Source organism: Malaclemys terrapin, chromosome 4, assembly GCF_027887155.1.
Source record: "Malaclemys terrapin pileata isolate rMalTer1 chromosome 4, rMalTer1.hap1, whole genome shotgun sequence".
Classification (NCBI taxonomy): Eukaryota; Metazoa; Chordata; order Testudines; family Emydidae; genus Malaclemys; species Malaclemys terrapin.
Window position 1 is genome coordinate 19,753,293 of NC_071508.1, and position 25,908 is coordinate 19,779,200.

A 25,908-nucleotide genomic window follows, 5' to 3' on the forward strand; every position below is an offset into this window, starting at 1 on the left:
TGTAAAGTAAGGTTTTTAAAATGTTTAATGAGCTTCATTTAAAATTAAATTAAAATGCAGAGCCCCCCGGACCGGTGGCCAGGATCCGGGCAGTGTGAGTGCCACTGAAAATCAGCTCGGCACGCAAGCCAAAGGTTGCCTACCCCGATCTAATGGTTAGAACGGGCTTCTGGGAAGCAGGACATTGGGGTCTCTTCCAGGCTCTGCTACTGACTTGCTGCTTACTCTTTGCCTCAGTTTCCCCATTTGGAAAGTAATGAATTTTATCCCAGATCTTAAAAATATTTGATTTCAGTGGAAGTTAGGAACCTAAATGTCTGAAGATCGGGGCTTTAGATCCTGAATCAGAGCCCTTTGAAATCAATGAGTGCTTTGCACAGGCCCTTGGTGAAAACAGGACTGAAAATCACTCTTAGCCCTTAGCCTTCTGCCAAGGAGCCCGATCCCATTGAATTCTGGCCTTGGAGACTTTCTGCTGAGTTCAACGGGCTCAAGAAAAGGAGGTAGAAGTAGAAGCGACACTTTGGCCCGTGCCTGGTAACGGCTTGAGAATAGAGATCTGGGATTCTTCCCTCACCCCAGAAGGAACATGTACTGGCGAGGGATGGGAAAGCAAGTTAGGTGTGGTAGGCAGGGCAGCATGCCTTTTCAGGCATTGTACCTGCCATTTGAAAAATGTTAGTTCAAAAGGCTGCACTTGCACTGAAGGATTGGAGACCGGGATTGGAATGAGATTCTTGTGTAGAGGGGAAGGAAAAGGAGCTGCAGGCTATTAATATGTATTTCCATCCTCTCCCATACTTCATCCAAACATATTCTGTTGTTGATGAGGAGATGAGATGGTCCTAAACAGGACCCATTCTTAGGGTATGTCTACACTACCTGCCCGGTCGGCGAGTAGTGATTGATCTATTGGGGATCGATGTATTGCATCTCGTCTAAATGCGATGTATCAATCCCCGAACGCACTCCCCGTCGACTCCGGAACTCCTCCAGGGCGAGAGGCGGAAGCAGAGTCGACGGGGGAACTGCGGACGTCGATCCCGCACCGTGAGGACGCGAGGTAAGTCGATCTGAGGGCTTGTCTATACTTACCACGCTGGTTCGGCGGCAGGCAATCGAACTTCTGGGTTCGATTTATCGCGTCTTGTCTGGACGCGATAAATCGAACTCAGAAGTGCTCCCCGTTGACTCCGGTAATCCTGCTCGCCGCGAGGAGTACGCGGAGTCGATGGGGGAGCCTGCCTGCCGGGTCTGGACGGCGGTAAGTTCGAACTAAGGTACGTCGACTTCAGCTACGTTATTCACGTAGCTGAAGTTGCGTACCTTAGTTCGATTTGGGGGTTTAGTGTAGACCAAGCCTAAGATACATCAACTTCAGCTACGCTATTCTCACAGCTGAAGTTGCATATCTTAGATCGAGTCTCCTCCCCCTCCCCCCCCCCCAGTGTAGACCAGGCCATTCTCCACCTCTGTCTCTCTACAGGTCTGGATACACTACAGTATGACTAGGTGTGACTGCAGCTTAGGCAGATGTCCCTGCGCTCGTTTTAATCTACCTAGCGCTGCTAAAAACAGCCTGGGCTACCATGGTTTTGCTACTATTTGTATCTGTCTACCCAAGCTGCAGTCAGACCTCCGATTGCAGAGTGGATGTGCCTTGGGTCACATCTCCTTTTACTGGTCTTAAACAGGCACTTGCTCCTGTTAGCTCTGCAGAGGGAACACAGAGCCACTGGGTTCTAGGCGGCCTTGTGCATGATCATCACAATTATCCACCATGTCCCGACTAGAGATGGGCAAAGAATTTAATTTTTGGTTCCCTGGGAATTCCAGGGGGTGTAAGGTGGGGAATCAAATCAAACAAAAACATTTCCATCTGAACTTTTAAAAATGTTTTAGGGTATGTTTATTTAACTTAAAAGAAAGTCTGAAATGAAAAGCTATTTATTTTGAACCAAAAAATCTAAATATTTCAAAAAAATGTTGAAAGGCAATTTTTAAAGGATTTTGTTTGACTGAAACTATTTGGCAACACCACCTTGAATTTGCTTAATGTTTTGGTGTTGCAAAATCTACACTTTTTTTTCTCTACTCCCCAAAAAAGTCTCATCTGGAAAACTTTGCCCAACTCTATTCCCGACAGCAGGATCTTTATTCCTGGGAATATGAAAGGCAGCTGAACTGGATTTTCATTTTCCAGGTGGTGTTTGCAAGCACTGGCCATTAGAAAAAGCAATTTGTGACTTGTAAACTGGGTAAATTTGATCTGAAATCCTTGAGGGATAATTTACCATGGAAGCCTTCATGTCAGTTTCTCAGTCTCCCTCCTGACTAATACAATAGTCTGATATTCAGTCTTGTTTTATTTGATTATTTTGCTGAGTTTTCCCAGCTTGTCCCACAAGAAGCCAGATTCCACTGGATCAAAACAAAAGCCTGAATTTTCTAAAGCGACTATTGATTTTGGGCACCCAATTTGAGGCAACTTTTCAAGTAGTTAGATTAGCACGGAGCTAAGCACTCACCCTCTGAAGATCAGGTCCTTGTAAGGTGTCTTGAGCTGAGTGCCAGAAATCACTAGGCACTTTGGCAAATTCGAGGCCAGGTCTCGGACTCCCTGGACTGTGTGTAGCGGGGGAGCCAAGGTCCATTCCAGATAGGAAAAATTCTATAGAATTTTAATTGAGGAGGGGATGGGGGCAAGAGGGCTCTACAGAAGTTTAGTAGGGAACTGTAAAAATTACTTCAGTCTTTTGGAGCTGAATAGAGAATGAGATTTTCTGCAGGCTTTGGGCAACCATCCTCTGGGTGAATCCTCTAGCAAAATTCTCATTGACATCAAGAGGGTCAGGATTTCACTCTACAATGGGGATAGAATTCTCTATTAAACTCTACAGAATGGCTCTTAAGAACCTATAGAAAGGTGATCATCCCTTGTTACGTTCCCCAAGACTTCTTTAGTCAGCAAAGCTGCCCTACAATGATGAGAATAGAAAGTTGTCAATATGCAAGTGACAAGTCCGCAGCTGGATTAAAGCTGTTACAATTTGTTTTCTGAATAGCACTGGGGGAAATGTATTTTGATAGCTGAACCTCCCACTTGCATTGAAGGGAAGTTATAATTTGAAGCATAAAATACTTAGTGAGCTTCTTGTCTCTTAGAACATACAGAAGCTCAGCCTTGTGTATAATTGAGTTGTTGTAATGAAGGCTGGTTTTGGTTCTTTGGGAAAGGATTTGTTTAGAAAAGTGTCTTTATTTAATTTAAATTTCATGCCATTTCTTTGTCTGTTAACGGGGTAGGCATTACAGCCCCAATTTATCCCTTGTGTAACTATGGCAGTCAATGGAATGACACCAGGGAGGAATTTGGTCCCAGGAATTTAATAACCAGAAGGTGATCTTGCTTCCATTCAAGTTAATAAGAGATTTGCAATTAGCTTGAATGGCAGTGGGAATGGGCCATCAATGAATAAGGAACAGCGGGGGGCGGACTCTGAAGGGCCAAGGACTCTCAACTCCCACTGAGTCTTTGTATTGCAGTAGCACCTAGAGGCTCCGGTCAAGATCGGCTCCCCATTGTGCTAGGTGCTGTACGTACAGCACCTAAGATCATCCCTGTCCACAAAAAACTGTCTAAATGCACAAGGCAAATAAAGGGTGGGAGAATAGAAGGATTGTCCTCCCATTTTACAGGGGACTGAGGTACAGAGAGATTAAGGAACTTGGCCAAGGAGACAGTCTGTGGCGCAGCCAGGAAGTGAATCCAGATCTGACCAGTGCTTTTAAGTGCAAGCCCCTGTGGATGTTAGTAGCTGTCCTTCCTTGCAGGAGATGCTCAGCTCATGCTAGGTTTGGGGGTATTCTGCAGGCAAAATATGAGGTAGGATAGTGGAGTACTCTAGTTTGAAGTGAATGTTGGCAGTGGAATTCTCCATCTTCTCCTCAGAAGGGAGATTCTCCCACCCTCTGATCACACAGGGCACTCTTGCCTTGCTGATGCAGGGTTAATAAACCAAGGAGACTGAACTCAGCCCAGCACGTGACCATCCTTCCATCTTTCCCTTGGTGGGGAAAGCAAAAGTGTTTGTATCTGCAGATCTTGAGTCTCCCACTCCTCCCTGGAGATTGCTGCTCGGCTCCAGCTTCCTGATGCCAGAGCACATAGGAATGGTTGTTCCCCCTCTACCCTCTAGAGTAAGACCCTGTTTCTGCTATGACTTGTAACTGAGGCTCTAACCAGCTAGTAGTAGGGCTGGCTCTAAACATGGGCCCATACACCACGTGATTGATACTCAGCTAGTAGACCTCCTGCCTCCCAGCCCTTCATGCCATAGAATGTTTCAGAATGCATTGCCCCCTAGGCTGCTGGTGCTCGTGCTCTCTCTCTCTCTCTGTGTGCGCAGTCTGGCCACTGAATCCTTTGAGATGCTATGGGGTAGGTTCCCAGATTCCCAGTATGCAATGCTGCAGCTGTGACTAGGCAGTGAGGCTATAGATTCTCTAAATCTGGCGGACATGTGATGACTGGTGCAATGAGCTGCTGGTGTGGACACAACTCAACTCAGTTTTCTGAAACTGGGTCAGATGGGGGTGTGTCAAACCAGTTACACAGTCCAGGAAGAGGTAATATACCATCTAGTTCATATATAGCACTTTTCACCCGTAGATCTCAAAGCACTTTACAAAGAAGGTCATCATTATCCCTATTGTACAGGTGGGGAAACTGAGGCACATAGGTTAAACTGCCATGCCCGCTGTCATCTAGCGAGCGAGTAAGTTGGAACCAGGAAAAAGCAACAGAGGGTCCTGTGGCACCTTTAAGACTAGCAGAAGTATTGGGAGCATAAGCTTTCGTGGGTAAGAACCTCACTTCTTCACTTGCATCAGACGAAGTGAGGTTCTTACCCATGAAAGCTTATGCTCCCAATACTTCTGTTAGTCTTAAAGGTGCCACAGGACCCTCTGTTGCTTTTTACAGATTCAGACTAACACGGCTACCCCTCTGATACTTGGAACCAGGAGTAGAACCTAGGCCTCTTAAGCCCAGTGTTTTATCGACTCATCCACACTGCCTCCCCTCCATTAACACATAAGGTAGCCAGGGCATAAATCTAGCCAAGCTCTTGACGACTTTTTGACTTGCTGTTTTTCTTGTGCTGCTATGTTGAAAAATTTCTCCATTTTACAGGGTCCAGTGGTAAATTCCGAGCAGGCTTCATAATCCTTTAGCACCTCTGAGCAACCCAAAAGTTGAAAGGCAACAAGTAAACTCCCTCTTTGATTTGTGCATTTTTGTTTGGTTTAAATATTGTTTCCTGGGAGAAATGTTGGCAGCTCTTGAAATAAGATGTTAATTAATAAATGAAGCACTTAAATTAGGTTTAATAGGATAATCCTTTGCTGCATGTTACATAAATAGTAACTGAATATTAAGAATGTACTAACTGAGAATTAACGATGGAGTGGAGACATGTTTTATTTCATAGCTGTTAAGTGCTGGTCCCGATCCTGGACTCATGACTTAGGTAAAGGCTCCAGGACCTGATCCAAAAGCCCTCTGGGCTCAGTGGAGAAAGTAGTATGGATTCTTGAGTAAGGAGTGGTAAGAACTTCAGGATTGGGCATTAATAATTCATTGGCCGGGTGCCTGATGGCAAGCCCTTTGAAGCCAATAGGTGCCTTGCCATTGAATTCAATGGGTGTTGGATCATTCGGCAGGTGCCATTTAATCCTCATCATAACTCATTCTGGTGTGACGATAGCCCTGGTAACTGATGTGTGGCATCAATAGATCTGGATTCTAAAGGATTCTTGATCCACGAGGCAGACCGCACTATGCAAGCATTTTTCCTACTGTACCAGTACCTGCCTTGGCCTTGAGAAAAGCAACCCCTGTGAGACTGAGCTCCATGGGCAGTCTTGCAGGAGCCATATCCACCAGGTTTCAGTTTGCTTTTTGCACCTGGTACCCAACACACAGCAGACATAATGGCCTCATGAATCAGTCCCATGTGGTTCACATCTGGAGTTCTGAGCCAGACCCATCTCCATTTTGGCAGCCACAACAAGCAGTAAATTTAAATCCAATAAAAGAGTATTCCCCCCCCCCACACACACACCATCCACATTTAGCCTGTGGGATTCATTACCAGAGGATGATATGGAGGCCAAGAACATAGCAAGATTAAGAAAGGACGGGATATTTATATGGCCAATCAAAACAACCAGTTTATAAGAGCTCTGGATGAGATTTAAACCCTCGTTTTTCAGGGCGTGAGTCAACCTCTACCTGGTAAGGGTCAGGAGGAGCAAACTTCCCCTGAGGGCAGGATAGTCGATCCCTGCAGTGTTCCTTGGACCTTCCTCTAAAGCAGCTGGTGATGGAGACAGGTTATGGGATTAGCTGGATCTCTGGGCTGCTCCAGAATGGTGGTCCCTGTGTTCTGCTGATATTCAATGTGATCTCCCATTTTCTGCTAGTTTCTCTACATGCAATCTGCCACCTCTGTTTCATTCTGAGATTTATTTATTGCCACTTGCTCAATTACACTGTTGCAAAGCATCAGTGATAAAACCCTTAAATTACTTATAGCTCATCCTTGTTTTAAGGGAATAATTACTGTTTCTAAACAGGGAGTAATTTCTTCAGTAGGGGAAATTTAAGCTTCAGAAATTTCTACTCCCCCCCCCCCTTAACTTATGCTACATAATACAATTGTGTAATTAGTGATAACTTATTTCTGGAGGCCTAGCCTTAAACCTCTTTATCTCTCCCCCACGTTTCTCTCGTCAGGTACCTTATATTGGACAGGAGGACTCTCAATGATCATTTGTGCTGGGAGGTCTCTGTGTCACGCCTCCTCTCGGAGCATTTGCTGCAAGTGGTGCTTCTCTGCCCATTCTGCACATGCTACGTATTGAGTGTGGTGAATTGGGCAGAATCAAGAGCCACTGTGGTCCCGGGGGTGCGTTGGACTGGGTGGTTCTTTTATGCCTTTCTGCTGAACTGTAGTGACATTAAATTGTTTCCACTCCTTTTATCTTTGATCTTTACAGAGAAAGGACTGTCTATCTCTGTGCAGCTCCTAGTGGAGCAAGGCCCTGATCTCAGGATGACACTCCAGGGTGCAATCCAGACGTGTGAGGGGTTATCACCCCTGCCCTCCAACCTGGGCTGCCTCACAAAGTTTTTTGCTGCTGTAGCTCCCAACCTGGGCTCCTTCCAAACGGCATGCAGGTCCTCTGAGTGTCCGTGTGTCACCACAGCCCTGATCCAGCAACTCTGACCCCAGCAGCTTGTTAGCAAACCCCAGCCCCACAGTTGGCTTCCAGCAGCCTTGGTTACTACTTGCAGGGTGACCCCAGCACACTCCCAGTCCCAGATTTCTTCCCCCAAAGTTTGCGCTTTGCTGTCGAGCCCTCTCCTGGACTGTCCAGATATATTGGGTCCATTGCCCCACTAAGGAGATCAATAGACAACAGACTGCCTTAAATGGAGTTATCCAAACAATTCACACTGGATTCGTTTTTATTAAATACCTAAAATAAGTTTAACTACATGGAGATAAGTATAAGGCATTAATGTCAGAAATGGGTACAAAAAAAAAGAGAACTCTTTCTAAACTTAACAAACTAGACTTTGTTCGATGGGAAATTTTTACTATGTGCTCTCAGCATCAAGGCTAACCAGGCCAGGATCTGTTCCCACAGTCCATAGGCTGTTTTTTCTCATTTTAGATGGAAAAGAACGAGATGGATAGAGAAGAGAGAACTGGGGGTGTTTTTGCCCCCTCACTTTTATAGTTCATCTTTTGAAAGGCATTTTTCTGAGGGTTACCCCTAGATAAAGTTCCTGCCAGCTGTGAGGATGGTGATATGGGGACTCATTATGAAAGAGGCTTGGTATTGCTGTTTGCTAACATGCAGATTTACCTCCTCTCTTGCTGTTTCAAGGACCTAGCTTACTATTTATAGATAAATTGAGGTAAATACATGTTCCTTTGTTTAAAACCTGCTTGACCACTCCTGCCTCATCCGGGCTCTATGGGTCTGAATGTGTGCTATCAACATCATTTGGGGGAATTTAAACTTTACATATAATGTTGTTACCTACATTTCACCATGATGATATTGACCAGCGAATTATTGGTTTTCAAATGGTACCTTACTAAGCCTATTTAGTGCAAAGATTATTACAATAGGGTGTGAATACAGGGGTGCATTTGGTCACACTCGGTGCTATCCTGTAAAATGCAGTGCACATATAAATAAATGCCCAACTGACCCAGGTAAGAAGACTCTATTGGGTGCCTAGACCTAAGGGTGATTCTCATTTGAAGTTCCTTTTTGGACCCTTATCTTGCACTAAGGACCATACAATGCATCCCTGCATAGCCCAACTGAAGCCAACCTTGCTCTGTGCAGATGAAGGGTCTGCTTATGCTTCTAAGTACAAGATTGGGACTTAGATCAAAAGCAAAGCATAGCTCTCGGAGTTGCTATAGTAGTCCTAATATTTTTTTCTGTCCAGAAACTGCCTGAAACCACAACCGTTTGCCTCTGTCACTTAACTAGGAGCAGGGTGATTTATGCAGCTGAGTAGAAGGAAGTTATTTAGCCATTGTTTTAAAAACTGGTGCAGAGGAATGGGAGGGAGGCAGAGAAGGAATGGAGACACATTTCATTTGTAATTCAAATCCTGCCATCTGGGAGAGTTTAGGTGACAGCCAGGGATAGCTGAGGTAATTAATCTCCTGGGCTGGGAGGAGATGAAAGTATATTTTATGCCAAAAGTGTGGCTTTGTGGGTGTGTATTGCCACCTTAGCTCCAGACTGGAATGATAGCCTGGTGGACATGAGCCTATTATAGTGAGGGTGGAGGCAGGAGGAAAGCTGGTGGAATAGCAGTGATGGGATTGATGGAGCTGCAGGGACTAATAATGGGGTGAATAATCAGGCCCTCTGCTAGAGACAGCTTGATTTTTTTTTTTCTTTCAACCTTTTACATCCACTAGATTCTGGACAGCCCCAGAACAACCCATTCTTTGTGCACGTCTGAGTGATGAGCCAAGGGGCGGGACACTGGTGAATTCAGCCCAAGGTAGCCTTCCTTAGGGTACGTTGTATGCTTTTGGTTTATAGGATGGTTAGAGCTGGATGAGCAATTTTTAATTTTTGGTCCCCTGCAATTTTTTGCGGTATGGAGGGGAAAAAATCCTATCCCAAATTGGGATGAAAAGTGAAAATCTTGAACACATTCATGAACAGAAAATTCAAAGAAGAAATTCCTTTTGGTTCAACTGAAACATTTAATCCCAACAATTTTGCAACCTTTCATTCTGATTTTGACCATTTAACTTTTTCACTATAATTAGCTGACCGTTTGAAACAGTCATTTGAACTGGAGAAATGGGATTTTTCATTTTAAAAATGTCAGCTTTATTTTGACAAATCTCAAGCCCCTTTGTTCAAAAAAAATTTTTTTGAGCCCAATAAAAGAATCTAACTTGCCTCTTTCTTCCAAAAGTTTTAGTTTCAACAGATCTGCATTTTCCCAATTGAAAAATTGTCAAACTTTCTTGACCAGCTCTTTAAACTTTTTCTGGGGCGAGCCAGGGTCTTGTGACGCTCTGCAAGCAGAGGAGGCTAATCTGCTCCCAGCAAGCTGTTTGCACCAGTTTTGCTAGCCTAGCTTCTGCTATGACTGTCAGCTTTGACTGCTCACAGACTGATGGTGTTGCCCATGTCACTGAAAACAGGTTGATCCTACCAGCATTAGGGCAGGTTTGGATCACCCTCCCTGATTTCAGTTCACCTGGTTTTAGATGCAACTTTCTCCATTGCTCTCAGCTTATGTGGTTTCTCATCTCTCCCTCCCCTCCCAATGACCGTTACTTTGTGTGGTTGTTCATCCCCGCAGTGGTGATGGGGTTGAGTATCCAGGAAGAACAGAAGCTATTGATACTGAACTATAAAGCCTATGTTTATATGTGACCTATGTGGCTTGAGCAGCTAGGGATTGTGGAGCCAGTCCCTGTTCCTGGGTGATGCTCCATGCTAGGAGAGCTCTTTTGTCTCCCTTGGAGATGCTCCATATAAAAGGTTTGAGACTGCAGCTGCTTCTACTGGTGGTGGTTAATGCTGCAGCTGTTAGAATCATCTGAGGGCCTAAGCTAGCAGTGGAGGGTTAGGGCCCAGTGCTGCCAGGCTGTTGAGCTGAAGTGGGGTCAGTGGGTACTGAGTAGTTTGCAACAATGAGCCTTCTTGTGGGGAAGGAGACAGGAGCCCCTGAACTGGGAATTAGCTTCCCCCAGACTAAAAATGCTAAGCCACCAGTTCATGCAAACTAATGGAGCTGCCCCCAAAGGGAATGGATTCTCCAGATGGGACTTCATTTGCCATTACTCCCATCCTTCTTTCTCTGGCTTGATTGGCCTTGGCATGGTGGCTATGCTGGCATTGAAAGCACATGGCATTACCTGCTACCTGGTTGGGGGAGAACAAGGAAGACACTCCAAGGCACATGACCCGTCAGAGCCAAGGGGAGTGGGTGCCTTCGGGTTTGGAAAGTCAAGGTCTCTGGCCTGCCATCTGCCTCTCTGGACTGGAGCCAAGTGTCCTTTGTCTACCAGCGACAAAACCCACACAGCAATCCAAGCGCCCACTGGCGAGTTCAGGGTATAACATACAACACTGCTTTATTTGGAGAGGGAGCAGAGCAGGACTGAAGCTATGAGGCTGAATTCTGCTCTTGTTATTCCCCTGCACTGAGCAGAGTTGCACCAGCGACAGCAGACACTGGCAACATCACTCCAGCATCCTCAAGAGATAGCAACCCTCCTCCAATTACCCACATCTGCCCCGGCAACTGAGAACAGGAAACGCATTGCAGCTTCCTCTGGCCTCAGCAAGGCGGAAGTGGAGTCCTTTCCAATGGAAAGCTCCCCCATCCTCATCCCATTTTAATTAAACAGCAGGAGACCATGGAACCAGCTTCCTTACAATAAGAACACAACCGGAGGGCGGCGTCTTAGTCTAGCGCTGCTGTTTCAGCAGGGAGAGGGAGGCTGCTGGAGGAAGATATCCATGGATTAAATCTAATGAGAATAAATATATGCGGCTCTCCAGCAGCAGGCAGAACTCGGTTTCCCAAATGTCAATCCTGGCTAGTTCTCCAGCAGCTATAGCTTCAGGGCTGGCATGGAGCCTGTTGGACTATTGCTGGAAGCGCAGGAAGGCCAGGTGATAGGTAGGGTGAGACAGATGGCCAGGGAGATTGAGATGGATGAGGTTATACTTCAGGAAATTGGCATATGTATTTCATGATGCACTTATTATACTGGATGCTTCATGCCAAGTGGTAATTAAATGCTGGGGCAGGACTGAAGGACTGGGGCAGCAAGAGTCCAACCTGAGGGCCTGACTCAGCAGAACTGGCACTGGAGCTGTAAGGAGCCATCATGCATGAGCTAGGAAGGAGTGATAAGGAAGTGGTGTCTGGTTAAGTCGCTGGCTTGGGCACAGCCACTGTGGTTAAATCACGTCATCTTCTGGTCCTCGGCTCCTCCCTTCTAAAGTGGGGAGGATGATCCTTGCTTTGTCGGTCTTGCCTATTGAGATGGTTAGCTCTTTGCTGTCTCCTACGTGCGTCTGTACAGCACCTAGCACAATGGGGCCCTAATCTTGATTGGCGTTTCTAGGCACTTTGTATTACAAATAACGGGGTGATAAATCCCAGCCACAGAGCCGGAGCCTTGTGTTAGGGCTTGTCACAGTAGCACTTCCAGTCAGGACTCCATTGTGCTCGGTGCTTCCAATCTAAGCATGAGACTAGACTCAACAGAGGGAGGGGGGAGCACAAGGAAACAATGAGACAATCGAGCTTTACTTCGTTAAGGGTTCAGAGGACTGCTTTCCATACTTCAGAGTCAGGGATGTTGTTTTCTGGGGCAGATTTTCAGTATAGAGAGCTGGCAGCCTGCAAGCTTGCCAAAAAAAAAAAAAAAAAAAATCTGTGTACAGACTTTGCTGCAATCTCCCCATATTTATAGCCAGAGTTGTTCCATCTCCCTTAAAACAGTTTGCCCCTTGCAGTGGAATTGCACACCCTGGAGGCAACTGGGCCCAGATCCTCCAACCCATGAGAGCTAGGCATCTAAATACCTTTAGTGGTCTGGCCTCATGCTAGGGGTGCGCATGCAGTCTAGGGGTGGATTATATAACAAACAGCAAACTGCCGCAAACATGTCTTTAACAGCCATGGGCTCAAGTAGCAAATTCTGGCTCTAGATGAGGAGCCAAACAAAGTCTAGATCTGGGGTGATCAGGTCTGATGGTGGGAGCTGCCATACTGAATCCGACGAGGGGTCAGTCCTGTCCAGGATCCTGTCTGACTGTGGCCAGCACCAGCTGTGTGAGGCAGGTCTGGGATAAGTTGCTCCCAGGGGAAGTTTTTCTGACCCCCCCACTAAGTAACCGGTTGCTCACGGCGTTTAATCCATTGCAAATCTGCTGGGTTTTGTTTTTGGAACTGAGAGTTGAGGCATGTTTACATGTGGGTATTTGGTTCTGGATCCATCTCTTGTGGTTCGTAATTCTTGCAGTGTCTATCTCTTCATGAATTTAAGGAAATGTGTATTTGAAAAGCCTTTATTCCAAGCGTTGGTGTAGGGAGTGAGATGAACAGCAAGGGGTAGGAAAGGAATGGATGAGTGCCCAGGATGAAAGAGGATTAGGGGAGCGGTAATTGAAGGTGAAAGGAAAACAAATTCCAAATCAGGCCCTGCGGAGTAATATCAGGTATGGTTGGGTGGTCAGGGGAAGGTTCCCTTAGAGACAGACTCTGGGATCATTCAAAAAGCAATTAAATGCTATCCTGGGGGACCCAATGCATCAGAAAGAATGAGCCAGTCTGGACCTTTTCCAGTCCCTGCTATCTTTAATAATCTTCCAGGAACTTAAACTAGCCAGCGGCTTGAGCTGACCACCAGGAGTTTTTGAAGTAGGGAGGAAAGTTGAAAGGTGGGGGGAGAAGTATAAAAGCAGGCTGTTTTAAATAATGCACAGATCGACAGGGAAGCAAGTAACTTAGAGAGTCAAGCTGGGTGAAGTTACAGGAAGAAGCTGTGTTTGTTCTTTTGGAAGTTTCTGCCCTGGTACAAAGGATGTAGATGACAGCTTTTTAAACCCTTCTGCAGGCTATGTGTTAAACTCTTTGCTGTTTGCAAATTTCTTCAAAGAGAGGCAGGATGGGCCTTCCCGATAAAGCACGGGCCAGGCCTTTCAATGGGTCAAACACTCAAGGCCAGATTTCCAGAAGACCTCAACATGTTGAGTGCTGAGCTTTGTTGACCGGCTGCCCCCAATCTGAGCACTTGAGAATCTGACCCTGAATTTTCTTGGAAATCAATCCTGGAAACGTTTTCACTGGAGTTGTAGGTTTTCAGCACTACTGAAAATCAGACCCGGAGGACTCTCAGAAGCGGAGGCACCCCAAAACACAGGCCCAGGTGCCTCACCCAAGGTCATGCAACATGTCGGGGACATACCAGATTTAAAAGATGCATCGCTGACCATGTGACCTATTGTCCCATGTTCTAGTCACCCACCCTTGTGCTTTAGTATAGGGATTGGCTGTGCCAGGCCAGTTGGACAGACTAATTGAAGAGAAATGGAACCAGAAGCCTATGGAGTTATGCAAATAAATTAAAGAATTAGAATGCAAATAAATTGGAGACTTAGAGGGATGTGTGTTCACATGTTACTAGAAAGCCAGCATCAACCCTGATTGAAGATGTAGCCCTCTTTAGCCTTATATAATGCCTGCAGCAGAACCTGCCCTATATCTGCAAATGGATTCATGCTTGTCTGCCGGAGCATGTGAATAATACCTTCGCACAGGTCCCGGATGGCCTGTGCCTGACTGACGCATGCAGGCCTGCGTGGTTCCATTTCTGCACATGTGCATTGTTAATGCTAAACAGATCAGTGACTGTTAGAAATGATAGACCTACACAGAATAGATGTGGGTCAGCACCTGTGCAAGGCTAATTGCTAATCAGCCTTTTAGGTAGATGACAGGAGTAAATCAGGCATAAGACAGGAACCTACCAGTGCTTTGCCTCCCCCTTGCCTTGGAGAATGTAGTGCATCTCCCACCCCTTGGATGTGAGAACACAAGGGGAGCAAGGGGTTAATTGGAGAAGTGTCTTGCTTGTGCCCTCTTTGATTCCTTTACTGCATGCAGCAGGGCATAGCATACGCAGATGTGGTCCTAAGCAAAGCCATAGATTCAGATAGCTCTAAGTTTTTCAAGCGGGGATTGGAATCCAATCCAAAACCTGATCAAGGTGCAAATTTTTAGGGAGAGGGTCTGTTCAGCATGAAGCATAAGGAAGGACAAGCATGTCTCCCCTCTCATGCGTGGTGAACTAAATCCCCCAGCAATGGAAATTCACCTGCATACTAGAAAATGCTACGGCAGCTTGCAAGCGGGCAGGTGCCAGAGAAGGTTGCTCTAACTCAGGGACCATCTCTGATGCCCTCAGGTCACTGCGGTGACCTTATCCACTGCAGTCCAACCAGCACAGTGCATGCAGGATAGCGTTTGGACAAAGCCTGATCCACACTCGCACCATTTCTTGAGCAAGAAGAATGATCATTCCCCTTGATGGCTTCTACAGAGATGGAGCATAGAGCCTGCAGTGTGTAATTAACATTTAATTAGTTTCAGCAATGCGCTCTTCCAGCTGGCATGGAGTGGATAAACAAATCCATTTGGGGACATAATGGCTTGGAGAGGAACTGAGGCGCCTCCCATAACCAGAGGGCAGGGAAGGTAGAGGATCCTTTCTGTCTGCCAAATGAAGGTAAACAACAAGGAGCCAAGGGACAGGATTTTCCTCTTGTTCCAGGAAGGTCTGATCCTCCTCCATGTAACTGCAGTTTTACCCAGTATAACTCTGCTGAAATCAGTGGAGTCACACCTGCATAAAACTGTAATAGTCCTGTGGGGAATCTGCTCCCTTAGCAAGGAATCCATGGTTGGTGCAGATGGTTCACAAGGAAGGATGATCTAGTGGTGCAGCAGCTAAACAGGATTCATTTCCCTGCCAAGCTTTTGTGGGCAATGCTGAGCAGAATAAAGCCTAAATCTATTCAGAAATCTGGGCCTAAGTGACTTAAGTCACTTCTGAAAATGGGACTTGGGCATTTAAGTACTTAGGAAGCTAAATCCCTTTTGACTTCCAGGGAGACTTGGGCTCCCCAGAGCCTAGGCAACATTTGAAAATGGGTCTTGGCTGTTTGTCACATAGGCCTTGCAATGGTGAGTGGAGTAACACCGAAATCCCTTTAAAAATCTGGGCCTTGGTCTTTGTCTCTCACTTCCCCCATCTTTCAGGGGAGTTGTGAGAACAAATACAGTAATGATTAGGCGCTTCTCAAGTCGGATGGTAATGGAGGCCAGCTAAGTATTTTAGATAGATGTGGGAGAGAAGCCTAGGGCCATTGAATGTGATGGGGAACAAATTTTTCCTGATGCCAAGAGTTAGAGGAGGGGTCATTGGTGGAGCCATGTGAGAGGAAGCTCAGGACTCTGAGTTCTCCCCTTACACAAGAGAGGGTGCTTGGGGTCAGGGTGCTCCTTGTGCGGAAGATGCACTGAGTGAACTATGTTTGACTTGACCAGAGCAATGAAGGAGGGCTGCTGTGCGCTCAAGGACTGCTCTTGCTTCCTTTCAGAGAAATACGGGGTAAGGGACGGAGCAAACGGAACCATGCAGAAACCCAGCATTGAACTTCTCCCACCTAGCTTCTACGCGAAGGCCTCCTGCTCCGTATAGCTGGCCTGTGTGTGGTGATGGGAAGAGTGTGGGTGTCACCTACCACTACGTTCCAGCAATATCTTATTGATTTGGTGCTGCTGTCCTTTCATACCTACTTCTCCCTGTCAATTGGCTTTTCTGTGACATGCACGAGTCTCCCCCCACACTGCTCTAACACCACCCCAGGCTGGGTCGCGTGCAGGGACTGAACCAGCAACTTTTGGATCTGAAAGCAGGAGTCACAAGTGCCTGAACTAACCCAGCAGGATCATTACCTTAGCAGACGTCAAATGGCTATACCTGGTTTGGCCAAATGCTGCGTCCATATCGGTTGTGCTGCATTTCTGCTGCAGGCTCAGGCTTTGGGTCCTCGTATAAGGACTCTCACCGGTCAACACAGCGCTGCTGCTACCTATGTTCCTAGCTCAGCAAGAAAAACCTGGTGGGGAAGGCTTGTAGCTGGGATAAGCAGAACCAGGCATTGCGGCCCTCCTGAGAGCATCACCAAGAGCTCTTCTTAACCAGCACCTCACTCTTGCGCACTCTCTAAGCCCAGCTGATGGCTCCATATGTTAAGGCCAGATGGACGGCAAGAAGACATCCGTGTTAATCTGATGGTACTGCATTGTTAAAGGCCTGGCCAGGTATTTTGAGGCAAACCCATTTAGAAACTTCAGACTCAGGCTTATTAATATGCATGGAAGAGGAAGTTGATTTGCTGTCGCAGCTGCCACTTTGGGGACTTGAGCATCTGGTTCCTGGCAGGTTTGAGTGATGCTTCCCCCTCCTAATAGTGATGGATATGGAAAATTAATAGGAGGGTGGAATGAGGAGAGCTTGCAGCAGAGGGAAGCGTTTTGGGGAGTGAACACCCTTCCCTTGTGCTTGCGCTCAGAAGCAGCAGGGAGTGGGATTCTCTCTGTCTGCTGCCTGAAGAAAAGCAGATGCTGGAGGACTCCAGTCTGCAGGGGTATGGGGACAACCCAATGTCTCAGTGGGCCTCAACGACGCAACCAGAGTTTTCCTACAATGGGGGCCCAGGTTTGTTGCCAGCTTGGCCCCTGCTACCTCACTCTGGCTGCCTCCTCTTTGACCCTTCATGCTGTAGATGTGAGACTCTTCTCCTCCACTGCTCCTACAGGGGTAGGGTGCTTCTCTCCCTGCTACTGCACCTTCTCCACCTCGGACCAGATCTCAGCTGAGAGCAGCTCCCCAACCCTGCACAGGGTTTCTCACTGGGAAGTGCATGGGGGATACACTGAATCATAGAATATCAGGGCTGGAAGGGACCTCAGGAGGTCATCTAGTCCAACCCCCTGCTCAAAGCAGGACCAATCCCCAACTAAATCATCCCAGCCAGGGCTTTGTCAAACCTAGTCTTAAAAACCTCTAAAGATGGAGATTCCACCACCTCCCTAAGTAACCCATTCCAGTGCTTCACCACCCTCCTAGTGAAAAAGCTTTTCCTAATATCCAACCTAGACCACCCCCACTGCAACTTGAGACCATTACTCCTTGTTCTGTCATCTGGTACCACTGAGAACAGTCTAGATCCATCCTCTTTGGAACCCCCTTTCAGGTAGTTGAAAGTACCCCCTCATTCTTCTCTTCTGCAGAGTAAACAATCCCAGTTCCCTCAGCCTCTCCTCATAAGTCATGTGCTCCAGCCCCCTAATCATTTTTGTGTCCTTCCGCTGGACTCTTTCCAGTATTTCCCACATATTTCTTGTAGTGTGGGGCCCAAAACTGGACACAGTACTCCAGATGAGGCCTCACCAATGTTGAATAGAGGGGAATGATCACATCCCTCAATTTGCTGGCAATGCCCCTACTTATACAGCCCCAAATGCCGTTAGCCTTCTTGGCAACATGGGCACACTGACTCATATCCAGCTTCTCGTCCACTGTAATCCCCAGGTCCTTTTCTGCAGAACTGCTGCCTAGCCATTCAGTCCCTAGTCTGTAGCAGTGCATGGGATTCTTCCGTCCTATCCCTATCCTCCAGCTTATCTACCACTCCTCCTCCCAGTTTAGTGTCATCTGCAAACTTGCTGAGAGTGCAGTCCACGCTATCCTCCAGATCATTAATGAAGATATTGAACAAAATCAGCCCCAGGACAGACCCTTGGGGGACTCCGCTTGATACTGGCTGCCAACTAGACATGGAGCCACTGATCACTACTTATTGAGCCCGACGAGCTAGCCAGCTTTCTATCCACCTTACAGTCCATTCATCCAACCCATACTTCTTTAACTTGCTGGCAAGAATACTGTGGGAGACTGTATCAAAAGCTTTGCTAAAGTCAAGGAATAACACATCCACTGCTTTCTCCTCATCCACAGAGTCAGTTATCTCATCATAGAAGGCAATTAGGTTAGTCAGTCATGACTTGCCCTTGATGAATCCATGCTGACTGTTCCTGATCACTTTCCTCTCCTCTGACTGCTTCAGAATTGACTCCTTGAGGACCTGCTCCATGATTTTTCCAGGGACTGTCACTAGGTTGCCTCCCTCATTCAGTAAGGGGCCCACACTTTCCTTGACTTTCTTCTTGTTGCTAACATACCTGAAGAAACCCTTCTTGTTACTCTTAATATCTCTTGCTAGCTGCAACTCCAAGTGTAATTTGGCCTTCCTGATTTCACTCCTGCATGCCTGAGCAATATTTTTATACTCCTCCCAGATCATTTGTCCAATCTTCCACTTCTTGTAAGCTTCTCTTTTGTGTTCAAGACCGGTAAGGATTTCACTGTTAAGCCAAGCTAGTTGCCTGCCATATTTATTATTTTTTCTACACAACCGGATTGGTTTGTTCCTGCAACCTCAATAAGGATTCTTTAAAATACAGCTAGCTCTCCTGGACTCTCTTCCCCTCGTGTTATTCTCCCAGCGGATCCTGCCCATCAGTTCCCTGAGGGAGTCAGTCTGCTTTTCTGAAGTCCAGGGTCCGTATTCTGCTGCTCTCCTTTCTTCCTTGTGTCAAGATCCTGAACTTGACCATCTCATGGTCACTGCCTCCCAGGTTCCCATCGACTTTTGCTTCCCCTAATAATTCCTCCCAGTTTGTGAGCAGCAGGTCAAGAAGAGCTCTGCCCCTAGTTGGTTTCTCCAGCACTTGTACGAGGAAATTGTCCCCTACACTTTCCAAAAACTTCCTGGATTGTCTGTGCACCGCTGTATTGCTCTCCCAGCAGATATCAGGGTGATTGGAGTCTCCCATGAGAACCAGGGCCTGTGATCTAGTAACTTCTGTTAGTTGCCAGAAGAGAGCCTCGTCCACCTCATCCCCCTGGTCTGGTGGTCTATAGCAGACTCCCACCACGACATCACCCTTGTTGCTCACACTTCTAAACTTAATCTAGAGAGACTCAGGTTTTTCTAAAAAAAACGAGTCTGGTGGCACCTTAAAGACTAACAGATTTATTTGGGCATAAGCTTTCGTGAGTAAAAACCTCACTTCTTCGGATGCATAGAGTGAAAGTTACAGATGCAGGCATTATATACTGACACATGGAGAGCAGGGAGTTACTTCACAAGTGGAGAACCAGTGTTGACAGGGCCAATTCAATCAGGGTGGATGTAGTCCACTCCCAATAATAGATGAGGAGGTGTCAATTCCAGGAGAGGAAAAGCTGCTTCTGTAGTGAGCCAGCCACTCCCAGTCCCTATTCAAGCCCAGATTAATGGTGTTGAATTTGCAAATGAATTTTAGTTCTGCTGTTTCTCTTTGAAGTCTGTTTCTGAAGTTTTTTTGTTCAATGATAGTGACTTTTAAATCTGTAATAGAATGACCAGGGAGATTGAAGTGTTCACTTACTGGCTTATGTATGTTACCATTCCTGATGTCCGATTTGTGTCCATTTATTCTTTTGCGGAGGGACTGTCCGGTTTGGCCAATGTACATGGTAGAGGGGCATTGCTGGCACATGATGGCATATATGACATTAGTGGATGTGCAGGTGAATGAGCCCCTGATGGTGTGGCTGATGTGGTTGGGTCCTCTGATGCTGTTGCCAGAGTAGATATGGGGACAGAGTAGGCAACGAGGTTTGCTACAGGGATAGGTTCCTGGGTTGGTGTTTCTGTGGTGTGGTGTGTAGTTGCTGGTGAGTATTTGCTTCAGGTTGGGGGGTTGTCTGTAAGCGAGGACTGGCCTGCCTCCCATAGTATGTTGCAATCAACATACTACACTGAGTATGGTGAGAGATTGTGCCACACACTCTCAAAGAAACTGAGGAACCACCTGATCAGCATCCTGTACAGCAGACAGGAGAAGATCAAGAATGAGCTCTCAGAACTGGAGACTCTCATACAATACCAGCCTTCTACACAAACTTCCACGTGGCTGGACTTTACAAAAATGAGACAAGCCATTTACAATGCACACTTCACTTCTCTACAGAGGAAAAAGGACAGTAAGCTATCTAAACTAATACCTGCCACTGGGGGCTATAACAATGGTACCCTCAACTCATCTAACAACATTGTCAATCTTTCCAACCACACACTTAGCCCAGCAGAAGAGTCTGTCCTATCTCGGGGACTCTCTTTCTGTCCCACCATCCCCACGAACATGATACAGTTCTGCGGTGATCTGGAAGCCTACTTTCGTCGTCTCCGACTCAAGGAATATTTTCAACGCACCACTGAACAGTGCACTGACCCACAGGAACCTTCCTACCAACACTACAAGAAGAAGAACTCTGCGTGGACTCCTCCTGACGGTCGAAATGACAGACTGGACCTCTACATAGAGTGTTTCTGCAGACGTGCACAGGCTGAAATTGTGGACAAACAACATCACTTGTCCCATAACCTCAGCCGTACAGAACGCAATGCCATCCACAGCCTCAGAAACAACTCTGACATTATCATCAAAGGGGCTGACAAAGGAGGTGCTGTAGTCCTAATGAACAGGTCAGATTATGAACAGGAGGCTGCCAGGCAACTCTCCAAGACCACATTCTACAGGCCACTATCCTCTGATCCCACTGAGGAATACCAAAAGAAACTACACCATCTGCTCAAGAAACTCCCAGCTACAGTACGGGAACAAATCTACACAGACACACCCCCAGAACCCCGACCAGGGGTATTCTATCTGCTACCCAAGATCCATAAACCCGGAAACCCTAGACGCCCCATCATCTCAGGCATTGGCACTCTGACAGCAGGATTATCTGGCTATTTGGACTCTCTCCTCAGGCCCTATGCTACCAGCACTCCCAGCTATCTTCGAGACACCACAGACTTCCTGAGGAAACTACAATGCATTGATGTTCTTCCTGAAAACACCATCCTGGCCACCATGGATGTAGAAGCACTTTATACCAATATTCCACATGAGGATGGACTGAAAGCTGTCAGGAACAGTATCCCTGATGAGGCCACAGCAAGCCTGGTGGCTGAGCTTTGTGACTTTGTCCTCACCCACAACTACTTCAGATTTGGGGACAACTTATACCTTCAAGTCATTGGCACTGCTATGGGTACTCGCATGGCCACACGGTATGCCAACATTTTTATGGCTGACTTAGAACAACGCTTCCTCAGCTCTCGTCCCCTAGTGCCCCTCCTCTACTTGCGCTACATTGATGACATCTTCATCATATGGACCCACGGAAAGAAGGCCCTTGAAGAATTCCACCTGGACTTCAACAATTTCCACCCCACCATCAACCTCAGCCTGGACCAGTCCACACAAGAGATCCACTTCCTGGACACTACAGTACAAATAAGTGATGGTCACATAAACACCACCCTATACCGGAAACCTACTGACCGCTATACGTACCTACATGCCTCCAGCTTCCATCCAAGACACATCACACGATCCATTGTCTACAGCCAAGCCCTAAGATACAACCGAATTTGCTCCAACCCCTCAGACAGAGACAAACACCTACAAGATCTTTATCAAGCATTCGTAAAACTACAATACCCACCTGGGGACGTGAGGAAACAGATTGACAGAGCAAGACGGGTACCCAGAAATCACCTACTACAGGACAGGCCCAACAAGGACAACAACAGAACACCACTGGCCATGACATACAGCCCCCAGCTAAAACCTCTCCAGCGCATTATCCACGATCTACAACCTATCCTGGAAAATGATCCCTCACTCTCACAGACCTTGGGAGGCAGGCCAGTCCTCGCTTACAGACAACCCCCCAACCTGAAGCAAATACTCACCAGCAACTACACACCACACCACAGAAACACCAACCCAGGAACCTATCCCTGTAGCAAACCTCGTTGCCTACTCTGTCCCCATATCTACTCTGGCAACAGCATCAGAGGACCCAACCACATCAGCCACACCATCAGGGGCTCATTCACCTGCACAGCCACTAATGTCATATGTGCCAGCAATGCCCCTCTGCCATGTACATTGGCCAAACCGGACAGTCCCTCCGCAAAAGAATAAATGGACACAAATCGGACATCAGGAATGGTAACATACATAAGCCAGTAAGTGAACACTTCAATCTCCCTGGTCATTCTATTACAGATTTAAAAGTCACTATCATTGAACAAAAAAACTTCAGAAACAGACTTCAAAGAGAAACAGCAGAACCAAAATTCATTTGCAAATTCAACACCATTAATCTGGGCTTGAATAGGGACTGGGAGTGGCTGGCTCACTACAGAAGCAGCTTTTCCTCTCCTGGAATTGACACCTCCTCATCTATTATTGGGAGTGGACTACATCCACCCTGATTGAATTGGCTCTGTCAACACTGGTTCTCCACTTGTGAAGTAACTCCCTGCTCTCCATGTGTCAGTATATAATGCCTGCATCTGTAACTTTCACTCTATGCATCCGAAGAAGTGAGGTTTTTACTCACGAAAGCTTATGCCCAAATAAATCTGTTAGTCTTTAAGGTGCCACCAGACTCCTTGTTGTTTTTGTAGATACAGACTAACACGGCTACCCCCTGATACTTGACACCATGTCAGGTTTTTCTGCAGTTTCATACCAGAGCTCTAAGCAGTCATACTCCTCTCTTACATACAACGCAACTCCCTCACCTTTTCTGTCCTACCTGTCCTTCCTGAACAGTTTATATCCATCCATGACAGTGCTCCAGTCATGTGAGTTATCCCACCAAGTCTGTTATTCCAGTCACATCATAGTTCCTTGACTGTGCCAGGACTTCCAGTTCTCCCTGTTTGTTTCCCAGGTTTCTTGCATTTGTGTATAGGCAGTTAAGATAACTTGCTGATCGTCCGGCTTTCTCAGTATGAGACAGAGTCCTCCCCTCTTGCGCTCTCCTGCTCGTGCTTCCTCCCGGTATCCCATTTCCCCACTTTCCTCAGGGCTTTGGTCTCCTTCCCCTGGTGAACCTAGTTTAAAGCCTTCCTCACTAGGTTAGCCAGCCTGTTTGCGAAGATGCTCTTCCCTCTCTTCGTTACGTGGAGCCTCTCTCTGCCTAGCACTCCTTCTTGGAACACCATCCCATGGTCAAAGAATCCAAAGCCTGCTCTCCAACACCACCTGTGTAGCCATTCATTGACTTCCACGATTCAACAGTCTCTACCTGGGCCTTTTCCTTCCACAGGGAGGATGGACGAGAATACAACTTGCACCTCAAACTCCTTTATCCTTCTTCCCAGAGCCACGTAGTCTGCAGTGATCCGCTCAGTCATTCTTGGCAGTATCATTGGTGCCAATGTGGAGAAGCAGGAATGGGTAGCAATCTGAGGGCTTGATGAGTCTCGGCAGTCTCTCCATCACATCGTGAATCCTAGCTTCTGACAAGCAACAGACCTCTCGGTTTTCCCGGTCGGGACGGCAGATAGATGACTCAGTCCCCCTGAGGAGGGAGTCCCCGACCACCCCACCTGCTGCCTCCTCTTGGGAGCGGTGGTTGTGGAACCCGCAGGTGCGGCAGGGCACAGCATTATTGCACAGGCTGCCCCACTCCCACCAGCTGCTTCGTACGCACCCAGGCTGATCATCAACTCAGTACCACCCCGGCAGAGGCATCATTGCTGTGTGGAGCTGGGGACCTGGCCCCCACCAGTGTGGGGCATGGAGGGAGGGTCTGAGCCCTGGCCTGATGACACAGGGCTAAAACCTTTTGATGGGCTGCAGTCCTCTGCCCCCCAGCTCCATATGGGGCACCCCATGCCACACAGTGGGGGAGCTCCAGGCTCCTGCAGCCTCAGCCTTAGAGGCCCCCCAACTCCCAGTGGTCCAGGCCCCAGCCCTGCAGAGATGGAGCCGGTGAACCAGCCCTCCCCAGCAGCAGCAATCTCTGCATATGTGGAAGTGTAGTAGCACCTATGGCCGAGAGGGGGCAGGGACCCCCTTGCCTGAGGTAAAATATACTTGAGGGCCTGGCAGTGTGGGGTGTGGGGAGTGGGTGTGTGTGTGTGTGAGAGAGAGAGAGAGAGAGAGAGGTGCCCAACTTATCCCCTTTTTGCAATGACCTCCAATGGCCACTATGGGGTTGCGGCATCATCGGGGGGTGGTCCTCCTGACCCTGCTCTGCCTCTGGCCCATCCCCTGTGCCCAGGGCTCCTCTGCAGGGGGTGCAGAGCAAGAGGCCTCTCTGCACCAGGGTGGGCTTTCCGCCTGGCCTCTGGTCCATTGGAACCAGCCCAGCTTGCTCCAGAAGAGCTTAAGGCGACGATGAATTGAACCCAAAGGCACATTCCTGTCCTTCTACCTCCCTCAAAGTATCCTGCTCCTCTGGGAGTTGGCAGGACATTAGCGTTGGGGGGTGTACCCCAAGTCAAGCAGGGAAGGCGTTAAGACAACTTTGGGGATTAGGGGTGAGTTTGGCCTGGCCAGCTGCAATTGCTGATGAGGGAGGGAGAGCACACAACAGGGGCTAATCAGGAGAAGGAAGGGCTAGACTGGCCTGCTAGCACTGGGAGATAAATGCTTTCTCCTGGCTGTCTGGGAGATTAATGGGGAAGCTCTTAGACCTCAGGAGCTTCTGAAGCAATTGCCAGCTTGCTGTGCCACAAAGAAGCTGTGAGTGAGACTCCCTGTTTGCTCTTTTTGTTTGGCAGTGAGGCTGAAAAAAGCCCTCTCCTTAAGCCTTCATTTTAGGATTTGCCTGTAGGGAGCTCCACCTGAGTGGAGCTCACTTGGACTGCAGGGTGCAGGCCTTAAAGATGCAGGGTTGTGGTGTTGCTATTTGATTTGTAACGTGGTAGTGCCTAGGAACCCTAGTTCTGGACCACGACCCCACTCTACAGACACTGAACAAAGAGATGGTCCCTACCCTAGAGAGCCTACAATCCAAGTAATATAGCAAAGGTACCAGCAAATATCTCCAATGGCTGGTAATGGAACACTAGATGGGGAGAGCTCTGAGTGATTACAAAGAGTTCTTTCCCAGGGATCTGGCTGGTGGGTCTTGCCCATATGATCAGGGGCTAACTGATTGCCATATTTGGGGTTAGGAAGGATTTTTCCCCCAGATCAGATTGGCAGAGAACCCGGGGGGGAGTTTGCCTTCTTCTGCAGCATGGGTCATGGATCACTTACCGGTTTAAACTAGTGTAAATGGCAGATTCTCTGTAACTTGATGTGTTGAAACCATGATTTGAAGACTCCAGTAACTCAGCCAGCGCTTATGGGTCTGTTACGGGGGTTCTGTGGCCTGCCATATGCAGGAGGTCAGACTAGATCATGGTGGCCCCTTCTGACCTTAGAGTCTGAGTCTGTGTTATGTATAGTTAGAATGAAGACTGCAAAGAGCTTCATCGCCTGTTTCCTGTAGCCCTTAGGTTCCCCAGAAAGGTGTGGCTGCATAAGTCTGTGAAGAACTGGCCTGTCACCTGCTTATGAAGCACCTGGTGGGAGTGGGGCCACCTGTGCAATAATGCAGTGCCCAGAGTATATCCCCCATGTGCTTCCCAGCAAGAGTGGTGTTACAATGGGGAGTCACCATCTGGCCATTATTCTCTGATATTACATATGCTCTTCAAAGTTTTTTCTTCACGTGGTAACTGTGTGTAGTGTGGTTGTAGCAGTGTCTGTCCCAGGATATTCGAAATACAAGGTGGATGAGATAATATCTTTTATGGGACCGACTTCTGTTGGTGAGACAGACA